The sequence below is a fragment of the Grus americana genome, chromosome 3 (genome assembly GCF_028858705.1).
Source record: "Grus americana isolate bGruAme1 chromosome 3, bGruAme1.mat, whole genome shotgun sequence".
NCBI classification, from domain to species: domain Eukaryota; kingdom Metazoa; phylum Chordata; class Aves; order Gruiformes; family Gruidae; genus Grus; species Grus americana.
Window position 1 is genome coordinate 6,214,562 of NC_072854.1, and position 14,434 is coordinate 6,228,995.

At 42.0% G+C, this 14,434-nt stretch overlaps 1 protein-coding gene across 9 annotated transcripts in view; it reads right to left on the minus strand.

Annotated features, from left to right (window-relative positions):
* The window catches only part of SUPT3H (SPT3 homolog, SAGA and STAGA complex component), a 283,193-nt gene extending 280,638 nt beyond the window's left edge, over nucleotides 1–2,555 (minus strand). For 3 of the 9 annotated variants that reach the window (XM_054820118.1, XM_054820113.1, XM_054820110.1), the window contains exon 1: nucleotides 2,068–2,357. The gene's annotated coding sequence lies outside the window, so the exon portion shown is untranslated. Of the gene's footprint in view, nucleotides 1–2,055; nucleotides 2,400–2,439 lie in introns of those variants that run through there. The other 6 variants (XM_054820114.1, XM_054820117.1, XM_054820115.1 and 3 more) reach the window with 5 other exon arrangements.
* Nucleotides 2,556–14,434: the final 11,879 nt, after the last annotated feature.

Consider the following 14,434-nt stretch of genomic DNA (forward strand, 5'->3'; position numbering starts at 1 on the left):
GACATCAGAATGGCAGTAACGACGTGAACAATGCTCAGTGTTGCTCTAGACTATTATACATAAGTAATTCTTAAAACACTTGTAGCTTACTAAGTTACAGCTTGCTTATGCTGACAGGTTACTAATTGACTAATCAAATTTCAGACAGCTCCATTCTATGTTATTCAAAATTGAGCCCATGAGACTAATTCAGTCGGTTATGACACTCAGAGGCTTAGCAAATAATCTAAGGGCTACTGAATCCTGTTAAACATTAAGCAATGTTTCCAAATCCATATATTTGAAAATCACGAGTAAGAAGCCAGTAAAGCATAGAAGGATTTCTTGTTTACTTCTCAGAGACATGACTTTGAGTATTCCTTTCCTGTCTTTTTAGCATATTCTGGTTAGACCTCAAGCTTTTCTTCAGAATTATCACAGCTAAATTCAGAATTTCTTTATCTAAATGAAATCTAACATTTTCGCCACTTTCACAAGACTCACAGAGATGTAGCTTTCAGAAAACCATAAATAAATACTGCTACAGTTGGAAATGCTACTTTTAACATCAACATTCCCATCTGTACAGCAACAATACACAGGACAAAAAGGAACCAAAATAAAATCAAATCTGATTTGCATGTTAGTAACATGCAAACACAAGCCTGTGCAAAGTCCATCAAAGTTAACAGAAAGACTGACACTGCTTTCCATGACACTTGGATCTGGCCAACAACAAAGAAAGAGATGCAAATAGGGAGAAACGGAGGGTGCACTGCACCCTGCCAAGTCACTTAGCACTGTGCAGTGAGTGCCTTAAGCCAAAGGGAAAGAGAGGCCTGTACCAAGAAAGAGAATGACGTGGGAGTTATATCAGACTTCAAAAGAAAATTTAAGCGTATCACCACCACCACCACCACAAACCTTGAAACAGAGTCACTCTTAGGAAATCAAATGTCTCACAATAAATCATTAATACTAATGCCGTACAGAAAACTTGGTTGTCCACAACATCAGGTTCTTACCTCCTCTTCACATACACAGCAATAAATATTTTGCATGTATATTGTGCTTTGCATTCAGAAACTGCAAAGCATTCATTTGTATAACTTCTAGGAACTTATAAGCATTTGATCCGTACATAGGATGTAAAAAACCATAGTTACTAAGTGGAAAAGCCACTTAAAGCCTACACATCTGAAAGTATTCTTCTCAACTAGCTGTTATTCCTAGCTTTGTAGCATCTACCAGTAATTTCTGTAAGGACTAATAATTTCTATAAGGAATATTACAAGCTTCCTATTAATAAACTGCCATGCTTGTTTGTGCAAAACAAATAAAATCCACTTCCTCCAGAGAAAAACTACAAACTACTGACATTTCACAGCATCAGAGCAACAAGAAGTAATCAGTAATACCCAAAAGTACACGGCATACTGCAGGCCAAAGCCTGGCCTCCCTCTCATAATTTTAAGTCTACAATAAAAGTTCCAGAAACACCTTCAAGATTAGTTGCAAGACAACAAAACAAACAGGGCAGGGTAAACGCGTGTAACAAGACACACAAGCCACAAGAAAACAGATGCAAGAGCGCAACATGGCAAAAGGTGCTCGCTGCAACCTCCCAGCAGCCAGCTAGCCCAGGTCTGGCACTTCCACCCAAAATCGCCCGGTGAGGCAGCTGCAGAGCTGGAAGCAAGCTGGCAGCTGGCTCCCAGGCAGCGTCGCTCCTCAGCATCTTGGCTTCGCTACCAGAACGGATCGCTTTATGCAAAGAAGCCCCTTTGCAAGGCTGCTGGCCATATACCCCCACGGCGGCTACGCTTGGCAGGCTGCTGCTCACACCTGGCCAGCATGACCTATGGAACGCAAACCCGCGAATATAGATGGGGTTAGCAAAAGCCCCCGCGCCCACAGACACCCCCAGCCGCCCCCTCCCAACCAAGCAGCGCTTCACAGGTATCACTGACTGGGAACAAGCAAGGTTAATATTTCTGAAGGCCCCAAAAATGAGCAGCCCTGCGAAGTTAGTTCACAGCAACATTGTCTAATTACATGCCCTCGCTGGTGACTCACTCAAAGGCTCACCCCGGGGATGGATGGATGGATGAATGGATGGATGAGGCTGAGATGTGCAGGGGAGGGAGGAAGGCAGGGAAGAAGGAAGGAAGGAAGGAGCAAGCTGGCTTGCTGGTGCCCAGTTCCCCCCACCCCGTGTGCGGCTATCCGAAAGGGGAAAGCGAGGGGCAGGAACTGAACCTCGTCCCTTCCCCTCCACGCGTTGCCTGGACCGAGGCAAGAAATGAGGGGGGCGGAAAACGGCGGCCTCTCTCCCTCTTCCCCCCCCGCCGCCACCTCCGGCGCCACAGCAGCCGCGGCTCCGGCGCTAAGGCGCTCACGCTGCGAGGGGGGGTAAAATGGCGCCGCCCGCGGAGGGGAGGGGCCGGTTCCGCCACACACCGGCCGCGGCGCGTCGCCGCCTCCATCTGCTGTGTGGCAGCCGCGGCCTCCCAGGGCGAGGGGTGGAGCCGGGCGGGGCGGGGCCTCGCCGCCGCTTCCTCCTCCGCGCCGCCGCCGTCGCCTCCGCTCCTCTCAGCCCGCCGCGGGATCGCTCTTCCCGGCCCGCCTCCCGCAGGTGCTGCCTGCCGGCTGAGGGGAGGGCCCGGGCGGCCGTGGCCACCCCCCCTTCCCCCTCAGCGCCGGGCGTGGCGGGAGGGTGGCGAGGAGAGGCTTCAGGGCTGCTCCAGGGCTGCTCTGAGCGCTGAAGAGCGGGAAGGTTTGGGGAGAGGGGGCTGGATCCCCCGCAGCGGGGGGGATGTGTGCGCTTACACAGGTGTCTGGCCTCACCGCACGTCCCAGCGCACCCTCATGGCTGCAGCTACAGACTCCAAACACTGTGGAGGTGTTTGAAGATAGTACAGCGTCTTCTCCTCACCGTGTAAAACAGCTGTCTGCGTGCGCTTTTACCTTTGGAAATACCAGTGAATCCTTACTATGACATAACAAGTTGTACTATTTTAACCGTACCAGGGTGGTTAAATGCGTCGAGGTGGTTAAATACCTTCCATCTGTAGGCAGGGCCTATGTTTTCCCTCTCTTTGCTGGCAATGGCGGCTTTCATCTTCCAGTGTCCTGTCATCTCAACAGGCTGATAGGGAAGGGCATGACTAGGCGAGCTAGAGCATTTAACCTACCTTTACTTTCTTCTTTTAACCTTTTCTTTCTTCAGCACCTCCTAATTGTAGGTTTTTGTGATTTCAGTTTGGTCATGCCACTCATCAGCAAGTGCACGTGCAGGTTTGTTAGGAGACAGGCTGATTTGCACCGTGGTATAAACTGTAATTAATAAATGTGACCAACAGAGAGAGGTAAATGGAGTAAATGTTAGTGCTTTCTTGACCACCAAAAATCTTGCTTTTCTTGAAGATTTGCAGGGCATGTAACTTGCAAAGTTACAGTGTGTCTTTTGCTTTGCCCTTCTCAGTCCATTTTTAATTCAAATTCCTGCCTGCACACTGAACAGGATCATATTACTTCTACTAGGATTCATTCTAAGAAACCAATAGCTTGGAGACTTTGTTATTTTATGTACATCTTAGCCTTTTACTTCTCTTTTTTTGAGGGATAAGAAAAGGAAGAGGCTCTGGTAACCACTGCAATGATCTTAACACTCTAGGGGCCATCCGAATTCCAGATTATTAGAAAGTCATCTTATTTTCTGCCTTTTTCCCTTAGCTTCCTTCTGCTACCCTTACTTTTTTTCTTCTTTTTTTTTTTTTTGGCTACCATTCACTCCCCGTCCTTACTACTTCGTATAAAAGCCCTGTCAGTCCCCTTCATGTTGTTTCCTTCCTGTTCCCACCTCCCACATCAGCTTCAGAAAGACGAGGCAATTCTGCTGCTCTCTGCTGAGTGCCGCCAACCTCTCTCCCTTCTGCTGTTGCTTACGATTATGAAAGTAAAGCGGATTCCAGCCCAAGCACTGACAGCAACAGGGCAAAACACCAAGCAGCTAATATCCTAGAGAATAAGAGGCCTCATGCTGCTGATTCTTGCATGCACAGCAAAGTCTCGTTCCTGCTGCGAGGAGGATGGCCTGATCTATTCCTATACCTTGTAAAACACCTGGGCAACCCCAGCCAAAGCAGAATTATTGATAAGCATTTTCCTGGTGAAAAGGAGAATCAAAGCATTCTGTCAAGTTATGAAAGATGCTGCAGGCTTCCTTGAGGCAACTCAAGTTTTTAGCCAAATTCTGTGATTTGCTACAACCTTATATTAAAATGAGGAAGGCAAGGCAGCATATTGCTGACATGTCTGTGATAAGTACCATGCATATCTTCATGTATATCAGATTTGGTAGGACAGGCTAATATAAAAACATAGAAAATAAAGAAATAACTGCCAATTCCATACGGCAATTTTAATAAGGGGATTACTGGGATAATAGGGTTGCGCATGGCCAATATGAAGTATGTAATTTCCAGGAGCTTGAGTAGAGGCAACGTGACTTGGTGAGGTGCCTGAAAAAGCACTGACAGAACATTTTCTTACAAATTCTGTTCTGCACAAACCCCTTTTGCCCGCAGTGAGCGGTTACCACTTCAGAAGTGATTGAAGTTACTACCCGATGGTGAGCTGGGCTGATGAAAGAATATTCCCCCTGTTGCCATTTCTGTAGGTCATAACTCCTGGCAGAGTAATTGACCAAGACAGATACTTACTGGCTATGGAATCTTAAATCTATACCAAAAAATTTACTAGCAGACGGGAGGAAAGAGGACAGGAGCACAATGTCCCTTCTAGCACTGTGTGTTACTGTGCTTGGTAAAAGTGCAGTGGCTGCTCCGTACTTGAGTCTGAATTCTTACTATACTTCACAGAGAGGGAAAAAAAAATGATCAAGTTTTTGTTATGCATTACACAGAACCAAAAAAGGGCACATAGAAAATTATTTTCCATTTTCAGGTCACCTTTCAGATTGTAAGGTCATTATAAACTGTCTCAGCACTTTTACGAACTGGAGTCTGCTCAAACCATAATACTTACAAAGTTTCACTTTGAATAGGCGTGATTTTCTCTGTCATTTGTTTTCACTTTTTATTTCTCTCCAGAACATAAAAAGTCAGGAAAAGATTTTATTTTCCTCTACATAGCATATAATTTACATCAATCATCCCAGGAGGTCAGTACCACTGGGGTGTCATTTAAATACAATGAATATAAAGTAATGAAGCTCTTGCTGGAGTGGATGGCCACAATTCTCGGAGAAAGAGAGAGAGAGTTTCCAAAGCATGTGGAGAAAACACAACGGGAGACCGAGTGAATTCATCACACCACAAAAATGTCTCCATCCTGTCGACAAAGTCATTAAAGGAAAATGAACCATTGTTACTCTAGATGCTTGCATTCCTTTGGCATAATAACCTCAGTATAGAAGCATTGGTGCAAAGAGAATTTGCACACACAAGAGAGAAAAAAAAAAATTATTTAAAAAAAAAAAGAAAGTAACCAGATTATGTAATGAAAGAAATCCTCCATTCTCCACAGAAGAGATGGAGCCTCTGCAGAAGCCACAGCTAATCAGGAACCGTATGCAGTGGTACAGGGTGGTTTCTTTTCCTCCTGCCAACAAGTCAAAGTAAATGCCAACACAGACAATTCTTTTCAGATAACCCACAAATGGTGTTCTCCTTTAATTACATGAATGTTTCTACCCTTTGCTGATCCATCACCATCCTGGGTTTTAAGGTCCCGTGTTGAGATTTCCCCAGTACCATTTCCCTTTTCATATTCATTTGCTTCCAATATTTTTTTCGGTCTCTGTTAAAACAATCGATGAGGAACGCAGGGATTAGAAAGGTTTGCTGTGTTCAATTGTATTTAAATCTTTGGCAAAGGGTGCCCAAATAAGAGAAAGTGTCACATGCGTACAGTAAACCATAGCATATACCGCTTTCAGAAAAGAGATTGGACTTCTGTGGATCTCCCTCAAGGAAGCACCACTTTAAAGCAAGCCACCGTGCAACCCCTGGTAAAAAAGGTAGCATTAGAAACCTGCAGCAGAAATCCCTCCCTTTTATTATAAATTATTCCATCCTATGGCAAAGTTGTGTTTGCTATGCTAACTAAAACAGAAACGTGCTAATTAAATTATCATCACCTTTATTGTCAAAACCATATAGGAATGTAATACATAGAAATACGTAGATTACATTAATTATTTTTTAAATACAAAAGCACTGCATTGATTTAAGCAAATATTGAAAGGGAAATCTGTCCTTTATTTATTCTTAGCAACTGCACTGGAACAGGGAGCCAACTCAAAAATGAGCGGAGTGCTACTGAGGAAACACATGCCAGGGAACACCAAATCATACCTGTTAATTACAACTAATAGGCTCACAGACAACAGCAAGCATGCTATTTATCCATCATTTACAGTCAGTGAAGTGTAGGGAAGTGAATTGGTTTGCTGGCAAATGTCCCAATTAATTGGGCGTGCTATTTATTAGGGTGCTGATTAAAGTGTACTCTGCAATATAATAGTTGAGTATGAAGTTGCCAACTCTTATTCACTCCTGGCTCATATGGATGAAAGCAAGAGAGTAGACTAGTGCAATATGAAAATAACGACGTATTCTGTGCCAAAATGGATTTAAGGCAATTCCAATGCCTGGAAATTAAAGACCTGGAGAAAGAGAATTAGGTAGCACTGTGGTCTTGAAGATAGAAGTTTGTGTTGTGTAATCCAGTTGTGACCAAGGGCTTCAATCTGTAGTAGTCATTTTGCACGTGCATTAACGCTCCTCTTGGAAGCCAACACTATACGCACACCCTTAAGTAAGCAGCATACAAATAAAATAGAAAATACAATGAAAGCAAGACTGATCTGAGTCAATTCACTTGAAGAAAAACTACTTGGAGGGGTCCTTTTCCCAGCCACCAACTCGTTCAGCCTCCCCAACCAACTAACTGAGGCTATAGCTTAAATAATGCTACTTTGATGTACGCTATTCAAAACCATGGCTTCCACAAATGAGGTTGGGAGTTTCCACACGCAATGAAGGAAACATATGCTAATAATTGTGTATATTATCTGAAGTAACGCTTGAGGTTTGATCTCAACCAAGATAACCACCAGAGCAAACCAAAATCATGATTTGTACCAGCAAAGAATTTCTTGGTCCTGGATCATTCTTAACTTACCTTGTTAGCACCAATGCAAGACCTGGATAGAAAGCCCAACTGGCCATGGTTATTAATGAACTTAAAACTGTGCACATGCTTTTGTTCCCACCTACTTCCCACAATGGTCACAGCATTTTGGCAGCATCCAGCCAAAATAGCCAGAGATATTTGAGGGTGACCTCTATGATTAGAGAGCTCCAGCCAAAAGGCTCTAACAACAGAAATTAAGTCTTGGTGCAGAGTCTTACAAAGCTGACTGTGCCCAAAAAACACGTGGCTCTGAAAATAGCACCTTGGCTCTATGCTACATGTCCTGGTCACTTAAAAATGAAAGCGGTAAACAGGAGGCAAAGCTCCAATTGTCCCAAGCAAGGGAAAAAGCCAACACTAGTAGCCAGAGTAGGTAGGGAGCAGGTAGCAGCTTTAGCTAAACATTGTCCATATAGATCTCAAGGAACTCACTGAAGCAAAACAGCCTCAAGATTCATCACCCGTGTAATCATACCTGCCCATTGCTCTTGCTCTCCTGCTTGCCACCGTTTAACTGAAACCACCGTACTGCACAGAATGCACAACCAAGGTAGCTGAACCCTGTCTGAACCAAAACCATAGTGATTACTCTAATAACAGTACCTATTCTGGCAACTACGATACCAGGAGTAGGTTTCAATTTCAGGTGCAGTCACCTAAAATTAGGTGTCTACATGTGGGCTGTGTTCGGGTTCCCATCCTAGTCAATGGAAACCCAGCCAACACAGTCAGTGCAGGCAAGAGACCAATTCAGTTCATCCAAAAGTGGACACCTATGTTTGGTCTCTAGAGCTGGAGCTCTCCTCCAGCTGTCATTTGTCCAAGGAAAAACACGTGTATGTAGTTGTTTTTTACTTATATTAGATCTACAAATTGGAGTTTTCTGTTGCTTGCAGAAAATTTGCAGGTTTCTGAACCCTCTGTATCCTTAACAAACATACATCTGGGGTCATTTTGCGGTGGAGAGCAGGTGGGATTCTCAGGTTAACCATGTCCAAATGACATGTTTAGGTTATTAAGGACTCCTGTCATAAGCCTTTGAAAGATAAGCATGACTTAACCAGAACACTGAGCTTTCCTCTGCAGAGAACATTAGTTCTTTTTGGATTGCATATTCATATAATGAAAGTTTCCAGAATCAGTCCATTCAAAACAGTAATTTCTTGAAATATAGGAATAATGCCAGGAATTTGCATCAAATTACTCCTGGCCTGCAGAATAAGTAACATCAGCCACAGGTTGCTAAGGATTTAATTTCCTCAATGTCCTGAAACAAATTCATGTTATTTAACTGTGCAGAGCAGGTAGAATGTGGAGTTTATGGTTCCCCAAAACTTTTCATCCCCCAAGGTGGGTGCCCAGTGGTGGTAATCTGCAGACATTAGATATCAGATACAAATGTATCAGAGAAGCTTTTTTTTTCTCTCTGAATAAATGTTTAAATATTTAGGGCCAAATTCCATTGCTAAACATATGAACACAGCTCTCTTTGAGTTCATTGGAGTTGTGTGTGTGTATCTAAGAGCAGAACTTGGCCCTTATGTTTTAGATTTTAGCACTAAGCTTCCAGTGTAAAGTAACATGTGATCTGTAACACGCAGGAAAGCAGTAAGACCTGGTTTTAAAGGAAGGGTACAATTACACGCTTCTGCCTTTCTTTTGGATAAGAAGCAATGACTTCAGCAGAGCTCCTGAGAATATTCTTACCTCTTCTCTAGACAGTCTTCCTTTTGTAGAAGGTGCTCCTCTGGCAGCTTTGATCGATTCTGTAGCTGGGAAACAGAGTAGGATACTTTTTTATTTCTTTGCTACTTCTCTTGAATTTCCGTTCCGCCAGTTTTGACTTAGCACCATGATGGAAAATACAGAAGCATTTTAAAATACTCTTAGACTAATGAATTTTAGATACATTTTTTTTAAATTATGAACAAGTTAAGATGTTGATTTTAAACTATAGGCAATGTGTTCAGATCAGCCAAAGGACATATCCAGTCACCCTTTCCAATGAACCTATATTGCAACTGGGATCGGCTAAAGCACTTTAACTGGGAATTGCTACAGAGTGCCAATACGGAACCTTTGAATCTGGAGAGATTCTTCCCCTCTTCTTGCTATCTTTTTTATCCCTCTGTTACAAAGTGTTTGTAAAGTATCTAAAGTCTTGAGTGCCCATATTATTTGTAAGGCTGACATTCGCCTGAAGTCCAGGGCCAGGAAAGACAAAGAATGACTGCGTGGTACTTCTGCAATCTGGTGTGAATGCCATAGGACACGCAGTCTGATAGAAACCTGTACCAATGCCAAAAAAAAAAAAGAGACAATGCCAAGAAAAAAATATCTCCCGAGTATAAATGCAGTGATTGAGCACTGAAATTTCTCCAGGGTTTCAAAATTCCTCAAAAATTACTTTTTCCCATCTCATATAGTTCTGGATTTTCTCATTATCAAAAAATACTCTGACTGTTATCAACTTTTTGAGCGTACTGAACAGTTCGTATATTTTACAGAGCTTTGTGAAAGTCAGGTTCTTGTTGGGGATTAAAGTTTTTGAGGGAAGGAAGGTTTTTGGAAGATTTCTTACGAAGTTCACTGTCTACTTTAGATTCTTTTTCTGTGGTAATATGCTAATGCTAATGGCATCCAGCACAGTAGAGAAAGATCTTGCGCAGTTTTAAAGTTTTATAGATGCAATTATAAGTGAGAGTGAGCAGCTAGCTTGCTTCAGTCTTTTTAAAATCCTGCACAGATAGATGGATGGACAGACAGACAGATTAAAAGTTAATCCTTCTAAAAATGTTGTTCCATTTGTGGCCAAAATAATATTCTATGGCATTCATTGCAAAGGTCAACTACAAGTTGTTCCGTACAAAATGGCATTTTCTTTTACCAGTTAGAAAATAACTTCAGCTTCAGTTTCCTTCCTGATATGCTAGCTTATTTTTTGCCCAATTACAAAAAGAAATACGATATGAAAAGAAAACTTCTGTTACAATCTGCTTCTTTCATGACACTTCCATGGAGCTGGTCAATTAATAATGAACATCTAAGAAGTAGAGGTACCAGTAGAGCTCCAGGCTGGTTTGGCAATTCAGTTTCCTACGCTTTTTCAGGTAAGAGTGTGTAGCATAGGAGGGGGCTGCAAGATTCAGCGTTATGCATTATGTCATCAGCTTCATGTGATGGGAGTATTGATCACTTGCTTGTAACATGGGTATTTTCTTCCACTAACTGTTCTATCAAAGTCAACTTTTCTTTAAATTAGAATGCATGATATTAGAAGTCATCCAGTTTTGACGATTGGCTTGCGGCCTTGTGTACCATATTTATGGAGATGATAAGTGACAGTGTATTCAAAATCCTGTTCATCTTCTGACATCCTGCAAGTGTATGTCAGCAGAGCAAGTCACAGTCCATGCTGACGCTGCGGGCTTTGCACTATCCCAGGTTTACAGAATTGGGCCTTTTATAGCGTCAGTATTTCAGTAGGCGTGCACCTATCCCAGACAGACGTGTTTTTGACAACTGTTGTCAAAATGCCTGCCCGCTCTCCACACATCTTGGAGTAGTGTTGAAAACAACTGCTCTTCCAGTGTGGACAGTTGAGTTCAACACCTATTGTAACAAATTCTATACATCCCGAGCCAAATCCTGTGCAGGCAAGTTGTCCCATGAGCCCTTGACAAGCATGGTTTGCTACGGCAAGCCATGAACTTACCCGACCTTGTCCACACCAGTGAGGCAACCATTTCTACTACTACTTGAGTGGATCTGAGGGTGGAAAACTATTTTTGACACCCCTCGTCAAAACCAGATCGTTTTTCTAGAGGAGGCAAAACCCCAGTGGCATTACATCGCGTACGTGCTGACATACAATGGGGTGAGTTAAGGACGTGGGATCATCACTCAGAAAGGCACTTACTTGGTTCAAATTCAGAATACTCTCACAGGTAGAGTAGTATTTACTAAAGGTTGTATTGATAATTGCACATATGATGATAGTCTAAAGAAAACAAGCACAAATGTGTGCATCTATTAAATTAGATAGACTTAATAGGTAATAACAGCCCAGTCCTCCTCTCACACCGCTATAAATCAAGAGCAGTACCACTGAAAACCACCGAGTTACTTGGGCATAAGAAACACTTTAATATTTCTGAAAACAACAACTTACTAAAGTTCCTTTTTCTCACTTAATTTTCATGATTGCCTTAAACAGTTATGGCTCTGTTGGATCCGGAGCACAGAACGGGGAGCAGGGAAGGAGTGTAATGGTAGGAGTACAGGGTGAGCAGCCAGAACATTGCCTGTCCCGTTCTCATTTACTCTGAGATACAGAGCAAACAGCTTTCAGACTTACTAAACACTTTGCACATACCGAGAGCTCTCTGTTTATTTCAGATGTGTAAAACGCCGTAACTTGCCAGTAAATGTAGCTAGGCATGCAAGTGTGAGCATGAATAGAACATATTAGTTACAACAATTATAATTGTCCTATCATTATCTTTTCTTTCTTTCCTGAATCAGAGTGAATGTGCCATAATCTAGCAAGAATCTCATGATAAGTAATGTCAGAAATGACGCTTTTTTTTTTTTTTGGAGCTGCCAACTGTCTATTTTAGGCATAACATCACCCTTTACTGTAGCCTTCCACATAAAAGCAACATGGACAGTAATGTCTCTAAGCAAGCATGAATGATGGGCTGCAGATTCTTTACCAAAAACGGAGTTTATTTACTCCACAGAGGTCATAAATTTCCTTAGAAAAACAATCAGTGGTAATCTACATGTGGTGTTTAGTAAATAGAGCTTTCCTCCGATTCCCTCAGTCCACCTTCTTCAATTGTCAAAAACAGTGGGAGATGGTTTTCTCATGCCTAAAAATACAAAATATTCTAGCTCTTTGAAATGGAGTGGAAACGAAGAGCTTTACATGCAGCAAGATGGGCATTTAGGCAGGGAAATGTGAAAGGATAAGGAGAGTAACCCAAAGTAGCAAGTTACCTACAGGCTTGCCTCTGCTTCTCTTATGTGAAGCAGCACCTAATTCCGTGAAGACTCCCATTGAAATGAGTGGAACTGCAGACGGAATAAGGCTTTTCTTTCTTACCAGGGGAAAAAAAAAAAAAAAAAAAGAAAAGAAAGAGGGTGGGATCTGCCTTTTCATGTAACGGGGCTTTTATCTGCTCAAAAATCACGCTAACCTCAGGGTGCCAAGCACAGTATGTTTGAAAGCATTCCAAGGATGGGAAGAGCTGCTCTATCTTCTCCACTACAAAGGGAAGCTCAGTAGTAATGAGAGCTGCTGTGATCTCCCAAGAAAGGTTTTGCATCTGCTTTGTCCCCTCTGAGGACCTCTTTCTTGTTCCTCCTGGATACTTCCAGGTTATGTCTTTCTTCTGATGCTTAAATTAGGAAAACCTTTGAGTGACTGACTTCACAATGATTTTTGCCATGAAAGGACAGGAGGATTTCTACCTTGCTTTTCAATATGTACGCATTTAATAAATTATTTAAATATTTATAAGATAAACCAGAATAACAGGTTTTGGAATTATATCACATAAGCTCCTAATATCGTAATACTCCTAATATCCCGAGGTCAGAGAATCCTATTCACATTTGAATGTCTAGTGTTAATGGTGAAGATTTTAATTACTCACGTTCCTTCTAGGGCCTGACCAGCATTTGGAAAAAACAGTTTAAAACTTATCATACTTATCATAACTGAATTATGAAGTGCGTTATGGAAGAAATGTCCAGAATTTGTACATGACTATGTTTTCTTTTCTATCACTTCAAAACAGGCTATTTAAAAAAATCTGTTGAGAATTTTGACTTCTGAACTGAGAGTATAAGCCAGATTTCAGCCTGGAAGGAATTTTTATGGTTGAATTATAGACTTCTAAAAGACACAATTTAAAACTGAACTGCTGACAGTCATTCTGATCATATTTTATAAGCTACTATTAACTAGGATGAGACCTTAAAGGAGGAATAGATCGTGTATCTATCATCTGCTGACTCTAGGGTTTCTTATCCTTTCCTCTCAAACATCTAGTGCAGCCTACTGTCAGGGAGAATATTGGTCGGACTAGACTGACTACAGATCCAATCCAGCCTAGCAAACTCGGTGCTGCTATGGAGGCTTTGCAAAATCTGGCTGCGAACTACTCCATCCGTACTGAGCACGCGCAAGAAAAACCTCAACAATTTTCAGCAGCTTCTAACTCGGCCAAGTTCGGGTGGATCCTTTTGGTCAAGGGCAACAAAAGGAACTTATCTGATTTTTCCTCCTTTTTCCTCTCCTCCTTAGCAAAACTTCCCATCCTGGCTCTGAAATAGATATTGGGATGATTCTAAGAAATTTTAAACTGTTGTGAAACAATGTGTTTTCTCTTAATGCCGATCTTAGAAGCAGCAGAAGTATTTCTGCTGGAAGTTTCCAAAAAATTCAGCTTGAGGCAGACTCAGGATTGAAAAGCTCATCCTGAACAGTTAAAAATTGGCAACGTTACGTGAGCGAAAACAAGGTCTTATACTGGAAAGCGGTAGACAAGCTTAACTGCAGATACTGCTGGCGGCTTCACCTATAATATTTTTTCTGCCAGATCCTTGTCTTTTATTACTAGAGAGAATCATTCCTGTGATGTCTAATGTTTTGTCATCTGCTCTTCTGACTTGTTTCTGGACCGATGTTGTTGTCTCTTGTGACTTGGCTGCCAATTCCACAACAGTCGACTAAGGGGCTGATCCTGTGTTACGCCCCGCACGCCTTAAGACCACACCTAATTTGGAGCACACGGATGTCATGCTAAAATGCGACCGGGATGCTCAGCATTTCCAGGATCACACTGTGTCATACGATAAATACGATTATGTTCTTGATCCTCTGGTCTGGCCTGACTATGCTTAGTTCATCATTTGAGTGAACTTTCAGGAAAGAAAGGGCAAAACTAGACTAATTTTTACAGTTCCTCAAAGCGTCGGTTTGCTGTGTCCATTATGTTTACTCTACATTTGCTATTACCATATGCTTTCTTCTTCTATTACACTCCTGCAGACTGCACCACCTCTTTCAATGATGTTGCGTGTTTTCATTCTTTTTAGAACAAGTCTTGCACTTGTGTTTGGTGTTCTTCTATTGCTCCAGCTTCAAGGTGCATGTTATTAACAAAGAATCTGCCTAAAAATTATTTCTGCCATTCATGCTACTGAGAATAGATTTACAAATGCA